We start from the raw sequence: 17,112 nt of genomic DNA, 5'->3' as shown, positions 1-17,112 counted from the left end.
TTTATCCTGGAACATGTTAAGACACAACACTAGCTCCAAGGCTCTCATATCCCCATCAAACAGCTGCAATAGTTATCAAGCATTGCCACTACTGTCCCATTTTTGTTTTCATGCTACGGGCCCTTACTGTGCTGGGCGATTTTGAAGCAAATCCCAGCTATCATGTCATTTCATCCAAATATATTTATAGGTGTGTCACATTTGTAAATGACGAAGTGGATGTGACTTTTTGAGAGTGCCTGGCTAAATAAACATTGTTATTGTTTTCGACTGGGTAGCCTTTTATGCTTGATTTATAGGAATGCTTTATATATTCTCCGTATGAGTCCTTTGCTTTTATGTGTTTGTGCATATACTAAAACAATATGCTTTCCCATTTCTGAATTTGTCAAATTTTGAGTTTGTGTATGGTGTATTTTAATAAATAGAATCTCTCATTTTTGTTGTAATCATCTGATCAATACTTGTCTTTTATATAGTCAGTAGTTTTTCTGTCCCATGGAAGAAAGTGTCACCTGTACCACAGTCATAGATATGTTACTGTATGTTGGTATGGCCTAGATATTTTTGTCCTCCCCAATTCATGTGTTGAAATCCTGATGCCCAACATGATAGTATTAGAAGTTGGGACATTTGGAGGTACCTAGGTCAGTAGAGTGGAGCCCTCATGAAAGAGACCCCACAGAGTTCCTTAGCCTCTTCCACTGTGTGAGAATGCAGTAAAAAGTACAACCTGGAAGAGGGCCATTACCAAAATCTGACGAAGTTGGCACCCTGATCTTGGACTTCCAAACTCCAGAACTGTGAGCAGTAAATTCCTGTTGCTTGTAAGCCACCCAATCTGTGATATTTTGTTATAGCAGCCCCAATGGACAAAGACATATGTTGTCTTCTAGGAACTTTATTTTTTTAACTTTCACATTTGCTTTCAATCTAACAAGAATTTATACTTGTGGATAAGATTCACTTTTTTAAAAATATGGGCAATGAAGTGCCCCATCTATTTAAAAAAAATATCTTTCTTCACAAGGCAGTGACACCCTTGTCATTTATCAGGAGATTGTGTGTATATAGAGCTGAATCAATATTAGAGTATTTTAATTACTGCAGCTTTATATCTAGTAGTAAAGTCCTCCAGAAATTTTCTTTTAGTTTGTTTTGACTTGGTCGTTTGCATTTACACATGCATTTTAGAATATACTTGACAAATTCCACCAGAAATTAAAAAACAAAAAGTTTACTAGTTTATTAGAATTGCGCTGAAACGATATCAGCTTAAAAAGATTATCCTTATACTAGTGAATCTTCTAATCCAAGACCACCATATATCCCTCCATTTATTTAATTTATTTCAATAATGTCTTGTAGTATTCTAGTAGAGATTTCCTCTGAAGAAATAGAACATAATTCATTAGTTTACTCCTACTGTTTTTTATTGTTTTATTTGTAGCAGGTGTGATTTTTTAAAAAAAATTCATTTTCTATTTACTGCTGGTAGATAGAAATACAGTTGACGCTTGGGCTTTAATTTTGTATCTTGTGACTGACCTTCCTTCCTTTCTTTCTCCCTCCCTCCCTCCATTTCCCCTCCCTCTTTCTTTTCTGCTCTTTTCTTTTCTTTTTTCTTTTCTTTTTCTCTCTTTCTTTCTTTCTTTCTTTCTTTCTTTCTTTCTTTCTCTCCTTCCTTCCTTCCTTCCTTCCTTCCTTCCTTCCTTCCTTCCTTCCTTCCTTCCTTCCTTCCTTCCTTCTCTCCTTTGGTTTTATCTAAATTCCAGTTAGTTGACATAATAGCATAATACTAGTTTCAGAAGTAGAATTTTGTGATTCATCACTTACATAAAACACCCAGTGCAGGTCCTTAATACCCATCACTCATTCAACCCATCGCCTTGCTCACCTCCCCTCCAGCAACCCTAAGCATTTTCTCTATAGTTAAGAGCCTGTTTTATGGTTTGCCTATACTCAGTCTGCTTATTAATTTTGATATTTATCTGCAGACTCTTTTTAAATTTTCTAATTTATAAATAATGATAGTTTTATTTTTCCTTCCAAAACCACATATTTTTTAATTTATTTTCCTTTCCCTGGAAAGTCCAGTACAAGGTTGAATAAAAGTGATGACACTAGCATCTTATTAGTCTTGTTCTCAGTCTCAGTAGGGAAGTTAAATATCACTATTAACTTTGATGTGTGTTGGAGGGTCTGTATAGATGTTCCTTATCAGATTAAAAAAATTATTCCTTTTTTTATCATGAATGGATTTTGACATGATCAATGATGACTTTTCTTCTTTCTGTTAATGTGGTGAGTTATATTGGTTTTCCAGTGTTAACCAATTTGGCATTCATGAAATAAGCATAGCTTGGTCAGGGTACAGTCATTATATATATGAAAAAATGTGGTTTCCTAATATGTTGTTTAGAACCTTTGCATATAGGTCTTGCATCTGTGTTTATAGTACAGATTGTTCAGTAATGCTTTTTTTTTTTAACATTGTAATGACTGTTTCCACTTTTGATACCAAGTTTATTCTGAGCTTCTTTAATGAATTAGAAAATATTTTTTTTTCTCTGTTTTGGGACACTTTGTGTAATTCTTTCTTTAGTAAGTCTTTGGATGAACATTAATGAAATTGTCTAAGTCTAAGGTTTTCTTTGTGGAAAGGTCTATAGCCAAGGATCATATTACTAGATATGGGATTAGATTTTTTTTATTTATATTGGATTCTGTTTTGCTAGGCTTTTCCACTTCATCTCTATTTTCAAGTTAACTGGCACAAAAGTTCATCACATCTACTTATTATTTTAATAAGTTTAGGATCTCTAACTTGATGTTTCATTTTTCATTACTGATACTAGGAAGTTATTCCTTCCTTTTAATTTTTCCTTAATAAACTGTAATATCAGTGTATCATTTTTATTAGTGTTGTCAAATGACAACATGTCAAATGACAAAAAAAGTTTAGTGGTGTTGCTTTTTTTAATGTATGTGTTTTCTATTAATTCATGCCTTTTCTTCTTTTTATTATCTGTATGTTACTCTCTTTGGGTTTAATTTTCTGTTCCTCTGTTAATTCCTTGAGAGGAAATTTTAGATCATTATGTTTCATATTTTTTTCCTTTTCTACTTTATGCATTTGATACTGTAGATGTCCTCTCAAGCATTTCTTTTGCTGTATCCCACAGGTTTTCATATATTTTATTTTCATTATCACTTAATTCAAATTGATTTCTGATTCCCATTGTGATATCTTAGTTTACTTATAATATATTTTAGGTTATAATTGCTTAACTTCTAACAGGTATGTTAGGTTTTTCTCTATTTAGAATGATTTATAGCATAATTCCTGTATAATAAAGAAAATGCTTTGAGATGATTTTAAAGCTCAAAAAATTTCGTGCCTTACTTTCAGATTCAACATACTATCATTTGAAGGAAAAAAATATTTTAAGATTTTATGTATTTATTCATGAAAGACACACAGAGACAGAGACACAGGCAGAGGAAAAAGCAGGCTCCATGCAGGGAGCCTGACGTTGGACTTGATCCTGGGTCTCCAGGATCAGGCCCTGGGCTGAAGGCGGAGCTAACCTCTGAGCCACCCAGGCTGCCCTGAAGAAAATGTTTATTCAATAATGGTTGGATTTAGTGTTCTTTATATGACAATTAGGTTAATACCATTAATCTCGTTTAGGTCTTCTATATCTTTTCTAATATTTTTGTTTGTATATACCATTAGCTATGAAGAGAGGTTGTTTTAAAGTCTCTCATATGTGACATGGATTTTCTATGTTTTCTTTCCATTTTTGCTTCCTGTAATTTGGAGCTCTGTTATAGGAACATGGATTGTACATTGTAATATCCTCCTTGTGGGTTGACCTTTTTGTTATCATGAGATGTATCTTTTTATTTTTTATAAGTCTTCTGGACTTTTTATTTTTTATGTCTTCTGGACTTTTTATTTTTTATAAGTCTACTTTGGTGTTAGTATAACTTCACCAGTTTTATTTTGCTCAGTGTTTGAATGATATGTCTTTTTCTAATTTCAGCCCTTTTTATATTTATATTTAAGATGTGTTTTTATAATTTTTAGGGCATATTCTTATATTTAACAGGTATCTCTTATAAGCAATATATAGTTGGATTTTAAAAATGAAATTATAGATATAGTTAGGCTTCTAGTTACCATATGGTGATTTGTTTTCTGTTTTCCCATTATTTAATAGTGCTTTTTATTCTTCATTTTGCCTGCTTTCAAAATCAACTTTTTATTATGTGACTTTTCCCCAAAGGGAAAAGTTAAAGGGAAACTTACTTAAACACTCTTTGCTATGCTCTTCGTTATAAAGAGTATAAAATGCATATTTGAATAGTATAACTATAATTACAAAATCTAATATAAAATAAATTACATATATTTAAACAACTATAAAAAATCAAGTGTGATGTAAAAATCATACTTTTTCTATTTTCATTGAAATGTTTAAATGTTAACTTTCTATATGTTGCTGCAGTCTTTTGTTGAATAAATTATTTACTTCCTTATAGAATTTCCTTCAGTTAAGAATTTTTTTTTTTTTTTTTTTTTTTAATTTTTTTTTTTAATTTTATTTATCCATGATAGGCACACAGTGAGAGAGAGAGAAGCAGAGACACAGGCAGAGGGAGAAGCAGGCTCCATGCACCGGGAGCCCGACATGGGATTCGATCCCGGGTCTCCAGGATCGCGCCCCGGGCCAAAGGCAGGCGCCAAACCGCTGCGCCACCCAGGGATCCCTCAGTTAAGAATTTTATTGATTGAACCCTGTATTATCATTTAATATGTTCCACTATTCCCTGTGCTTCATTTCAATTAGTAATTGGGTTTAGAGGCTTGATCTACTCCAGGCTTGATTTTTGTTTTACTTAGTACACCTCATAGATGGTGTTGTATATTTCCATTAGATGGTACTTCATGTGTAATTGTCTCTCCTTTAGTGATATGAGTGATCATTGGAGTAATTTCAGTTATGATGATATGTAGAAAATAAAAAGAAATAGGAAACTTCAAATTATAGGAGAATTTCTTTTTTTTTTTTTTTGAGAATTTCAAATATAACAAATTATAAAATCCAACGTATACAAATTAATAGCCTTTGCATATACAAACAGGTATCAATAAGATGATATAATGGAAGCAAAAAGATTACACTGCCATAGAAATAAATAAATAGATAGAAAAAATAAGTATATATAAAATATCCAAATGAAACTTAACAAAACATAAAAGTTTTGATGTGAATGAACAATAATGTTCTATGTTCTTAAAGAGTCTCAACATCATAAAGATATCAGTATCCTTCAACAAAACTAAAACACAGCCTACAGAATGGGAGGAGATATTTGCAAATGACATATCTGATAAAGGGTTAGTATCCAAGATACATAAAAAACTTATAAAAGTCAACACTCAGAACACAAATAATCTAATTTCAGAATGGGCAGAATACATGAATAGACATTTGTCCGAAGAAGCATCTAGATGGCCAGTAGACACATGAAAAAATGCTCAGCATCACTCATCATCAGTGAAATATAAATCAAAACTACAGTAAGATATCACCTCACAACCTATCAGAATGGCTAAAATTAACAACACAGAAACCAGCAAGTTTTGGTGAGGATGTGTAGAAAGGGGAACCCTCTTGCACTGGTGACAGGAATGTAAACCTGTGGAGACACTCTGGAAAACAGTATAGAGGTTCCTCAAAAAGTTGAAAATAGAACTACCTTATGACCCAGCAATTGCACTACTAAGTATTTACCTGAAGAATACAAAAGGACTAACTCAAAAGGATACATGCACCTTGATATTTATAGTAGCATTATCAACAATACACAAATTATGGAAAGAGCCCAAACACCTATCAACTGATGGATAGATAAGGAAGAAGTAGCATAAATATGCCATGGAATATTACTCAGCCATAGGATATACTGAAATCTTGCCATTTGCAATTCCATGAATGGAGCTAGAGAGTATTATGCTAGGTGAAGTAAGTTTAGAGGAAGACAAATACTATATGATTTCACTCATATGTGGAATTTCAGAAACAAAACAAACGACAAGGGAAAAAAGAGGGAGGCAAATCAAGAAACAGGCTCTTATTTACAGAGAACAAACTAATGGTTACTAGAGGGGAGATGGGTGGGGGGGATGAGTGAAATAGATGATGGGGGTAAGGGGTGCACTTGTGATGAACACAGGTGATATGTGGAAGTGTTGAATCACTATACTGTACGCTTGAAACTAATATTACACTGCTTATTAACTAACTGGAACTTAAATAAAAAACTAAAAAAATAAATCAAATAAATTTTTAAAAATATCAATATCCTTTTGATAAAGTATAAAATTAATTTTAACTGTCGTTTCCCCCTTCCCTTTTGCTTCCCTGAACTTAGTATATGATCATAAAGTTTGCTTGGAAAAACAAATTAGCATTAATAGCCAAAGAAATAAAAAATAAAGTGGTATATGGGGGTGAGCGATGAAGTGCGGGTTGTCTTTGTAGATATTAGAACATATTGTAAAACCCCTGCAATCAAAATAGTGTTACATTAGCTCATGAACAGATAAATTAATAGAGCAGAAAGAACCCCATTTGAATATGGACTTTAAATATTTGATAAAGATGGCATCTCAAATTATGGGGAAGAGATGGAGGTTTTAATAAGTGGTGTTGTGTCAAAGGGATAGCTTTTTTGGAAAACAACAAAATTGAAACCTAATCTTAAGTCACCTTCATTTGTCTGTGTTTTCTGATTAGCTGTTAGCTGTCATCCAACATGTTCTACTAGATGGATTGTCACATTCAACTCTCATTGATGTGGCCAGTCTATCTTATTGAGTTTGTTTAGCTCCAGTGCTGATCCCTATCTCAATCAGTTGGGACATATATATATATATATATATATATATATATATATATATATATGTATCTATATACATATATATATATATTTACATCCAATTATCAATTTAAATACCACTGTAAAATATGTACAAAAATATTTTAAAATTCACTTTTCTTTAAAAGTTTCTGTGTTTATTGTAGCTACAAGAGCTTTAAGACCATCTCTTAGAACCAGTCAAGTATAATTTAATGAAATTATGTATTATTAATGTATATTACATGTAGTGCACATATTCAAAGGGAATGATATAACTGATTAGTTAAAAAATAAATGCTCCTTGTTTCAGACTTTCCATTTTAAATCTCATTGATCCCTGAAGTCTTTTGCAACTGACTTTCCTTTGCATAGTTCATTTGGCTTGGAATCTGATGAAAGAATTCTGACTTCTTGATAAGCTCTTGGAATAGGCCTCTCTTGCTATGGGAAGGTATCCAAAATTTATGGATCAGTAATCTAATCCAGACTGGCAACTCCCAAGGAATGAACTGAATTTCCCTTTTATTGTATTCACTCTCTCTCATGGAACACCTGGTCATAAGCTCTGTTCACCACCTCAGCCTGTTCTTCAAAATCACTTTTATGGGCCATACTACTCCCTTTCATGTAGCAACCTATTTTCCATGTCTGTACTGATAAGTCGAATGACACAAACCATTTCTGTAAATGCCATGTCTGACAGTTTTTGTAGTTTGGGGTCTTCCTCCTGTACCATAGATTTCATGCTTCCTAAGTAGATAAGAGTCAATATGGAACATTATTTTATGCCACAGAAAGTGGTGAGTCCCATCTCTTATATGATAATGTATATATGAACTAGTCTTTGCTGGGAACAAGCAGTGTCATACAGTGCAAAAGAGGTATAACTGTAGGAAGAGTAGTACAAATGTCCTTTCAATCATTTTAGAAAATGTATTAAGAAATAGGTAGGGGATATGATAATACCAGATAGAAACTGAACCTTTAAGGTTCTGGGAAGATTTTCAAGGTAGTAGAAAAAGTCACAATTAGATTTTCAGTCTCAATTCTTTCAGTTTTGTTACTTTGAAGCAACAACTTTAATTTCCCTGTTTGTATCATTGGTGCAGGTAATGTTAAGAGCCTTTCAAAATCTGACTTTGGTTAAGCTAAACCTTGATGGCAGACGTACACATAAGAATGGATCTTCAAGTGACTAAACCTAACTCACTTTGATTTGAGGTATATAGGAAAAACTCCCTTCGAAAAAAATATCTGCCTACACTGGATCTGCGAATATATTTGATCTCTTTTTGGTCATGAAAGCTATTAGGAGAAATGATTTTTTTGAGGCTTGTTAACCTATGAATCCCGACTTCTAGGAACAAATGTTGTTCTTTAATAATGCAAGAAAGGGACACAAATGAAGAGTGCATTAAAAAGAGGAGAAAGAAACATTTTTCATATTTTGAAATCAATCTTCAATCAGTTTTTTTTTCAATCAGTTTTTTAAATAAATACCAGTCAACCTCCAGGTGAATTTTCAATATGCTTTTCTCTTTGACTCTCATGAGTATTGCTAAACAAGAATTCCAGAGGAGAAAAATCCACCTGATTCTTGATTAAAAAATTGTTGATTAAGGAAGAGATGGTAGCAACATTATCCTTTTTAGATTTCTGTTCTTCAGAGATAATTGTGTTATATAAAGTTCATAAGATATTCAGATCAAAACCAGATATATGTATTGTAGTAAAGGGATATATATGTTAAGACATGCAAATATATCTTATAGAAATATAATATGAATGGAAGAAAAAGGAGCAATGTAATATTTGTATGTCCATCTCCCTTGGCATGCCTGCATATATATCAACGACGTTCTGAAAAAAAGCTGTAGAATATTGAACATGTATATATGCATGTAGTGTAGTAAAATCCAAAGGAGGCATAACTTCAAGAAAATAGTAGATATGTTCCTCCCACAATTCTAGAAAACTTACCGATAAAGATTTTTATGATTATGTAATCATAACAAAAAAATTTCAGAATTTTGGGATCCAAAGAAGATTCTCAGGGTAAGAGAACATTTGCAATAAGTCATTCTAGAAAGAGTGGGTTGCATTTGACCTCATGAAATCAGTACTGGTCTCATAACAGATGCGAGCTCAAAGTGGGGAAAATAAATAAATAAATAAAGACACCAGCCAACTTCAACTGCAGGGGGATCATTTTTACAGGCAGAAAGTAATTATCCAGATGGAAGTTAGCCAGGACACCAGAGAGAGAGTGAATATTCCTACCGTCTCAAAATTCTGTGGGATTTTTAATGAACACAAATGGTCATGACCTTGAGTTTTATGCTCCATCCACAAGAAGAACTTCTTAACAGCAGTGCTGGGTTGTTCCCTCCCTCAACCCCTGCTGTGGGGCACTGATTCAGAATCAAGGATTAAGAAGTCTGTGAATGCCATGAGGATAATGAGGACCCCTGCAAAAATTATTCGGTTCAATTAAATGACTAATTTTACAGGATAGTAGCAGTGCTGTTTGGCTGCTAGTGGCAAACTGCAAAACCACTCAGTGATTTTCTTTAGAGGAATTTAGTATTTTAATGACAAAATAATGACCATCTATAAGTGCTTAATACTGCCTCTGCTGCCACTTGGAACAGTTCTCCCATTCTCCCCAACACCAGTTTTACTTTTTGTTCATTAGTTAAGCCCTCCCGGTCTTGGTCTAATTTTGCACACATGTATTTGATTTGTGATGAATGGATGACAGATTAGCCAGATTGCAAATCATAATTGAGCAGAGGTCCATGTAATGTAAATCACACGGGCCAGTATCCTTTTTGTTTTTTTTTTGTTTTTTTTTTTTGCGCCAAGGCAATAGCCTTCGAAGTTGCCAGAAAAAATGACAGTCCTCAGATTGAATATTGAGCATCATTGATGAGATGATAGACTTTTCCAGAACTTCCTAACATGAACTAAATTCTGACTCTGGCTTCAGCCCACAAATTGCCAACAGAAAGCCTCTAGAACTGGAGGGTATTATGCTGAGTGAAATAAGTCAATCGGAGAAGGACAAACAGTGTATGTTCTCATTCATTTGGGGAATATAAATAATAGTGAAAGGGAATATAAAGGAAGGGAGAAGAAATGTTGGGAAATATCAGGAAGGGAGACAGAACATAAAGACTCCTAACTCGGGGAAACGAACTAGGGGTGGTGGAAGGGGGGAGGAGGGCGGGTGTTGGAGGGGAATGGGTGACGGGCACTGAGGTGGACACTTGACGGGATGAGCACTGGGTGTTTTTCTGTATGTTGGTAAATTGAACACCAATAAAAATTAATTTAAAAAATAAAATAAAATAAAATAAAATGGTAGTTTCAAAACTTAAAAAAAGAAAAAAGAAAGCCTCTAGAACACTGCTATAATGAAATTGTAAGACAGAAATGGGAAAGTAACTATCACTTTTGATCACTAACTGTGTGTCAGATCTTGTATTAGGAATATATGTTATATATTTATATAAATTTATATTTTTATATATTTTTATATTTTAATTTTATATAAATAATTTCATATATATAAATAAATGGGTATTAGTGCCATTTAACAGATAACGTGGAGGGGTGTTATTTCTATGCAGGAATCTAGGCAACCTCCTTTGCAATAAAAATATTAACATATGTACAGACACATAGGCACATGCACACTCATGCACTCAAGCACAAACTCAGCCTAGAAATTCATGTTGTTCAAATAGACCTGGAAAAAGAAACATTGTGGTAGGAATATTCCATATCATTTTATTGTTGTAGAACTATGATAAATTGTAGCGTAATTGCCTAAATCCAGATGATAATGTTGTATTATACCACACATTTATTTCCCTATTTCCTCGTGGATATGTCCCCTCACACTTCATTTGTTGTACTCCATTAAAGGAGGGCAGCTCTTCTGAACCATCTTTCACATGTTCACTTGCTTCTATCAGAATTCGGCTAATAGGAAGGAACTGGCACAGCACTGAAGGACAGGAGAAAGAAAAAGCCAGGATTTGTCTTTTCTCTATGCCTTAGAGAGTAGACAGTGACTTTCTTCTTTCCACTGACTTCAGATTCTATCAAAGTTGTCCCTTTTTCCTCGTCCCAACTCTAGATAGGGAAACCCAACTTTGGTTAATGATCTGATAACACTGTCTTCCTTTGGTCTTTCATTCTGATGATCAGAATAACACTGGCTTGCCTCATTGCTTTCTTGATGGTATTATCTGTAGCATAAAAGAGAATTTTGAGGAAATCTAATTTATTTTTTTCTTTTGTCTCTTATGCTTTTATCTAAGAAACTGTTGACTAATTCAAGGTCAAAATGATATTCTAGGGCAGCCCGGGTGGCTCAGCGGTTTAGCACCACCTTCAGCCCAGGGCCTGATCCCGGAGACTCAGGATCCCGAGTCCCATGTTAGGCTCCCTGCATGGAGCCTGCTTCTCCCTCTGCCTGTGTCTTTGCCTCTCTCTCTCTCTCTCTCTCTCTTTCTGTGTGTCTCTCATGAATAAATAAAAATAAAAAATCTTTTTTAAAAATGATATTCTACTCCTGTTTTTTCCTAAGATTTTTAAGTTTTAGTTATCTTTAGATCTATGGATTCTTTTGAGTAAACTTTATCTTTCCACATGGATATCCATTTGTCCCAGGACATTTTGTTGAAAAGATTATTCTTATTCCACTGTCTTGATACCCTTGATTACTGTAGCTTTGTAGTAAGTTTTGAAAAGAGACATACAGCTCCTCCAAATTTATAATTCTTTTAAAAGATTGTTTTGCCTGTTCCGAGGCTTTTAAATTTCCATGTAAATTTTGGATCAATATGTCAATTTCTGCCAAAAGGCCAGGTATGATTTTGAGAGGAACTACACTGAATATACAGATCAATTTGGGGAATACTGACTGCCATCTATATATCTTACTGGGTCTGCAAACCATGGTGATAGGATGTTGTCCCATTTATTTGGCTTTTCATTAATTTATGTCAAAGGTATTTGCTTTCATTTATAACTTTTTTTTAATTTTTAAAAAACCAGAACCCATAAATACACTGTTGAATAAAAATGATGAGAGCAAACATCACTGTCCTGGTACTGATTTTAAGTTGTAAACTTCAGGGATGCCGGGTGGCTCAGTGGTTGAGCATTGGCCTTCAGCTCCGGGTGTGATCCTGGGGTCCTGGAATCAAGTCCTGCATCCGGCTCCCTGCAAGGAGCCTGCTTATCCCTCTGCCTATGTCTCTGCCTCTCTCTCTCTCCACGTCTCTCATGAATAAATAAATAAAATCTTTAAAAAAAAGTTGTAAACTTCAGTCTTTTATGATAAAGCATGATATTAGCTGTGCGTGTTTTGTAGATGCACTTTACCAGGTTGACGTTGTTCTTTCCTATTTCTAGTTTGTTGACTTGTTTTTGGTTTTTGTTTTTTTTTAAATCATGAAAGGATGTTGGATTTTTTCAATGGCTTTTTCCTGTGCCTGTTAAGATAATCATGTGGGATTTTTTTTGTACTTTAGTTTATTAATATTATACATTATTTCTAATGAATTTTGGATATTGAAGCAATCTTACATTCTTGGGTTGAATTTTACTTGGCCAGAGTATATAATTCTTTTCATATTTTGTGGATTCAGTTTGCTAGTATTTTGTTAATTATTTTTACATCTATGATTATAAGGGATATTAGTAAATAGTTTTTATTTCTTATTTTGTATTTGTCTAGTTTTGTTATCAGAGTATCACTGACCTCAGAATAAATTGAAAAGTGTTTTTTTCTCTTCTGTATTTTATAAGATTTTGTGAAGGATGAGTATTAACTCTTGAAATGGTGATATAATCTACCTGTAAAACCATCTCACCTGGAATTTTTTGTGGACAATTTTTGAAATATTTTATTTCTTTAGTTTTGAATATTCAGATTGTCTATTGCTTCATGAATCACTGTCATTAATTTGTGTCTTTCTAGGATTTGCTCATTCACCTAGGTTTTCTAAGTTTTTGGCTATTAGTCATTTTTTTTTTTAATTTCCATAGTGAATATAATAGTAATACATCCATTTCCTCTATTCTCTCTCTCTCTCTCCATATATATATATATATATATATATATATATATATATATATAAAATGTTATATATATAATGTTTCAATGCTTTTATTAACAATTGAAATAAGAGGTGTGGGGAAATAGGTTTACATGTTTTCCCTTTAATTTCCCTTTCTTTTTTTTTCCCTTTAATTAAAGCACATCTTAGCAAAAATAGATTTTGAAGATTTAGATTTTGTAAATTTAAAGTAGATTTTGCAGATTTTTGTAGATTTAGTAGAAAAATATTAGCATGAAAATATCTCACTGGCTCACCTATATATAGAAGCTCATGAATAAAGTATTTCTCATAACTTAGCTAAAATTTTTATGAATAGACAAGGCTAACAGGAAATGTATCTGATACTATTTTGCATCTGAAAATATTGCAAATAAGAGAAAAAAAGCAGGTTTTTCACAATTAACACAGCCAAATTATGCTGTTCTTAATTTTTCATTAAGATAAAAACAGAAAAGTTTTTATTGGGGACTACAATAATCTTTATTATGTACAGCATATTAAAATAACAATACTATTCCAACATATTCTGAATTTTGAGCTCTTTTCCTAAAACCATTTTTTAGAAGTTTTCTTCATACCTGGTTTTTTTGCATGATAAAATGAAAGGTTAGGTATAGTAGCATCTTATCAAAAGTTACCCCCTAAATCCTTGATTCATGAGCTTCTACATATGGGCAAGCCAGTGGGATGTTTTCGTGCTCTCTTGAATGTTGCCAAATATGCCATTGGATTGATATCTAAATTAAGTTCCTCGCAATGGGCTATTCTCTAAAGGGGAAAAGGAATCTAATTTGTCATGAAGGAATCTTCCAGTCTTGACCCCATGTGGTTACTTATAGTTATTAGCTCCCAGTAGTTGTTAAGCACAGAAGATGATTTATGGAACTAAAACAACCATCTTACGAAATACATGTTAATGCAACATTTGCAAGTAGCCACTGCCTTCCCCTTACTCATTAGGGCCATTTATATTTAAATAAGATCGAGGCTGATGGAAAACTGAACTGAAGTCCATTGGTTGTTTGTAATTCTTCCTTCCATTTCTACCATATTCATCCCATTTTTAACACCATTATTGAGTACATACTCTGCCAGATGCTGTGGGCATACAGAAATTAAGACTGTTCTCTAGGAATTAACACACAAATACATATAATACAATGCCACATGGAATCAGCACCAAGCCACATGAAGACAGCATATTGTGCTGTGGGAGAACAGAAAGAAGAGTCCAGTCTCACTGACAGAGGCTGAAAATGCTGTGAGATGTGAAGCCCTTTAACTTGAGCCTCAAATGATGACTTGGCATTTCCTGGCTTCAAAACAATCTCAGGTGAATGAATTCTTATGAAAGTTATATTGATACATAATATACCCAGGAAAAGGCCATATGTGTGATATGAATGAGCTATGGAATAGGCAGTAATAGGTAACAGGCTATGAATTTGAAGAACTAATAAAGGGCTTATTTGTGTAGTGTTTCTCATACTGTGTTAAGATGTTTTGACCACATAATATACAAAAATATAAATCATGAGAGTTTTAAGGTAGAAATAAGTTATATCTGAGTCCTCAAAGTTCTTCCAAAGGGGTAATAAAAGAAAAAAAAAAGGATAAAGATATATATTGACTTCTTGGGAGAGGTAAATTTCCCTGTACTCCATTTTTAGGTCTTCATAAAAGGAATAGATATTTCGTTATTTTTAGGAAAGAGAAAAATGCTTGAATCTTCATAGGAGTAAATTCTCTCCTTTTATTGTTCTGTTTAATATTCTGTATTGTGGTTCTCTCCCTTTGGATTGAATCTTTGTCCCATGAAGATGGTGGAATAAAACAGGCTAATGTTGGGGATCCCTGGGTGGTGCAGCCGTTTGGCGCCTGCCTTTGGCTCGGGGCGCGATCCTGGAGACCCGGGATTGAATCCCACGTCGGGCTCCCTGCATGGAGCCTGCTTCTCCCTCTGCCTGTGTCTCTGCCTCTCTCTCTCTCTCTGTGTGTGACTATCATGAGTAAATAAATAAAATCTTTAAAAAAAAAAAAAACAGCCCCTCTTTCTTTGTCTTCTTTTTTTTTTTTTTTTTGGACTCATTAGAAGAGTCAGTATTTCAACGTGGGTTTGGAAAAGAGTTTCTCAAACTCACCATTATTAATATTTTGGCCAGGTAATTCTTCACTATGGGAGGCTATCCTATGCATGACAAGATGTTTAGCAGCATATATGACTTCTAGCCACTAGGTGCCAAAGCATGCCCCAGTTGTGATAATTAAAAATGTCTCCAGATATTGCCAAATATCTCTTGAGGGAGTAAAATTGTTCCCAGCTGAAAACCACTATTTTAGAGACAAAGGGGAAAAAGGAGGCTTTCAGTCTGTTGGGTTCAAAATATTGTGCCTATCCTTTACAAACAGGAGAAATGTTGATGTATCCTCATAATTCAATAAAGTACACAAAGAATAGATATTAATAATTTAAAGAATTATATGCCATGGTCAAATGGGATTTATTCTGAGGATTCAAGGATATTTCGGCACCTCCAAAACAATCAATGTGATACACTATGTTAACAAAATGAAGGATAAAAATTATATGATTATCTCAATAGATACAGAAAAAACACTTGAGAAAATTCAACAGCCATTCATGATAAAAACTCTCAACAAAGTGGGCATAGAGGGAAACATAGTTCAACATAATAAAGGCCATATCTGAGAAACCCATAGCGAATATCATACTAAATGGTGAAAAGTCAAAAGCTTTCTTCTAAAATCAGGAACAAGACAAGGATTACCACTCCCACCACTGCTATTCAACTACAAATCCTAGCTTAAGCTGTCAAGCAAGAAAAGAAACAAAGGTATCATAATTGGCAAAGAAGATGTAAAATTGTTTCCATTTGCAAATGATTTATTGTTTTTTAAAAATTATAAAACAAGGATGCCTGGGTGGCTCAGCTGTTGAGCCTTTGGCTCAGAGCATGGTCCTGGGGCCCTGGGATGGAGTCCCACATTGGGCTTCCTGAATGGTGCCTGCATCTCCCTCTGCCTATGTCTCTGCATCTCTCTCTTTCTGTGCGTCTCTCATGAATAAATAAAGAAAATCTTTTTAAAACTTGCAAAACAGTTAAAATACAGTGTTCTATTTAGTTTCAGTAGTACAATATAGTAATTCAACAATCCTATATGTTATTCAATGCTTATCATGAGTAATGTACTTTTTAATCCCCATCACCTATTTCACCGATGTCCCAACCCCCTCTGGTGGGGTCCATTCTGGTACCTACCAGTTTGTTCTCTATAGTTAAGAGTCTGTTTCTTGGTTTGTCTCTCTCTGTCTCTCTCTCTCTCCCAACCTCCCTCCCACCCTTTGTTCTTTGGTTGTATTTCCTAAATTACATATATGAGTGAAATCATATGGTATTTGTCTTTCTGTGACTGACTTGTTTTGCTTAGCATAATACCATCCATTTCATTGCAAATGGCAAGATTTCATTCCTTTTGATGGCTGAGTAGTATTCTATCACATATATGGATACCACAGCTTCTTTACCCATTCATCTATCAATGGACACTTGGGCTACTGCCATACTTTAACTATTGTAAATAATGCTGCAGTAAACATAGGAGTACATGTATCCCTTTGAATAGTGTTTTGTATTTTGGAGGTAAATACTCAAGAGTAATTATTGGATCATAAGGTTGTTCTATTTTTACTTTTTGAGGAACCTCCATACTGTTTTCCACAGAGGCTATACCAGTTTGCATTCCTACCAATGGTGCACAAGTGTGCCTATTTCTCCACAGCCTCCCCAACACTTGTTGTTTTTTGTATTTTTTTTATTTTGGCCATTCTAACCTGTGTGAAGTGATATCTCATTGTAGTTTTAATTTGCATTTCCCTGATTATGAATGATGCTGAGCATTTTTTCGTGTGTCTGTTACCCATCTCTATGTCTTCTTTGGAGACATGTTTGTTCATGTCTTCTGCCATTTTTAATTGGATTGTTTTAGTAATGTTGAGTCATATCACTTCTTTATATTTTTT

The sequence above is a fragment of the Vulpes lagopus genome, chromosome 1, assembly GCF_018345385.1.
Source record: "Vulpes lagopus strain Blue_001 chromosome 1, ASM1834538v1, whole genome shotgun sequence".
NCBI classification, from domain to species: domain Eukaryota; kingdom Metazoa; phylum Chordata; class Mammalia; order Carnivora; family Canidae; genus Vulpes; species Vulpes lagopus.
This window is presented reverse-complemented; position numbering follows the sequence as displayed.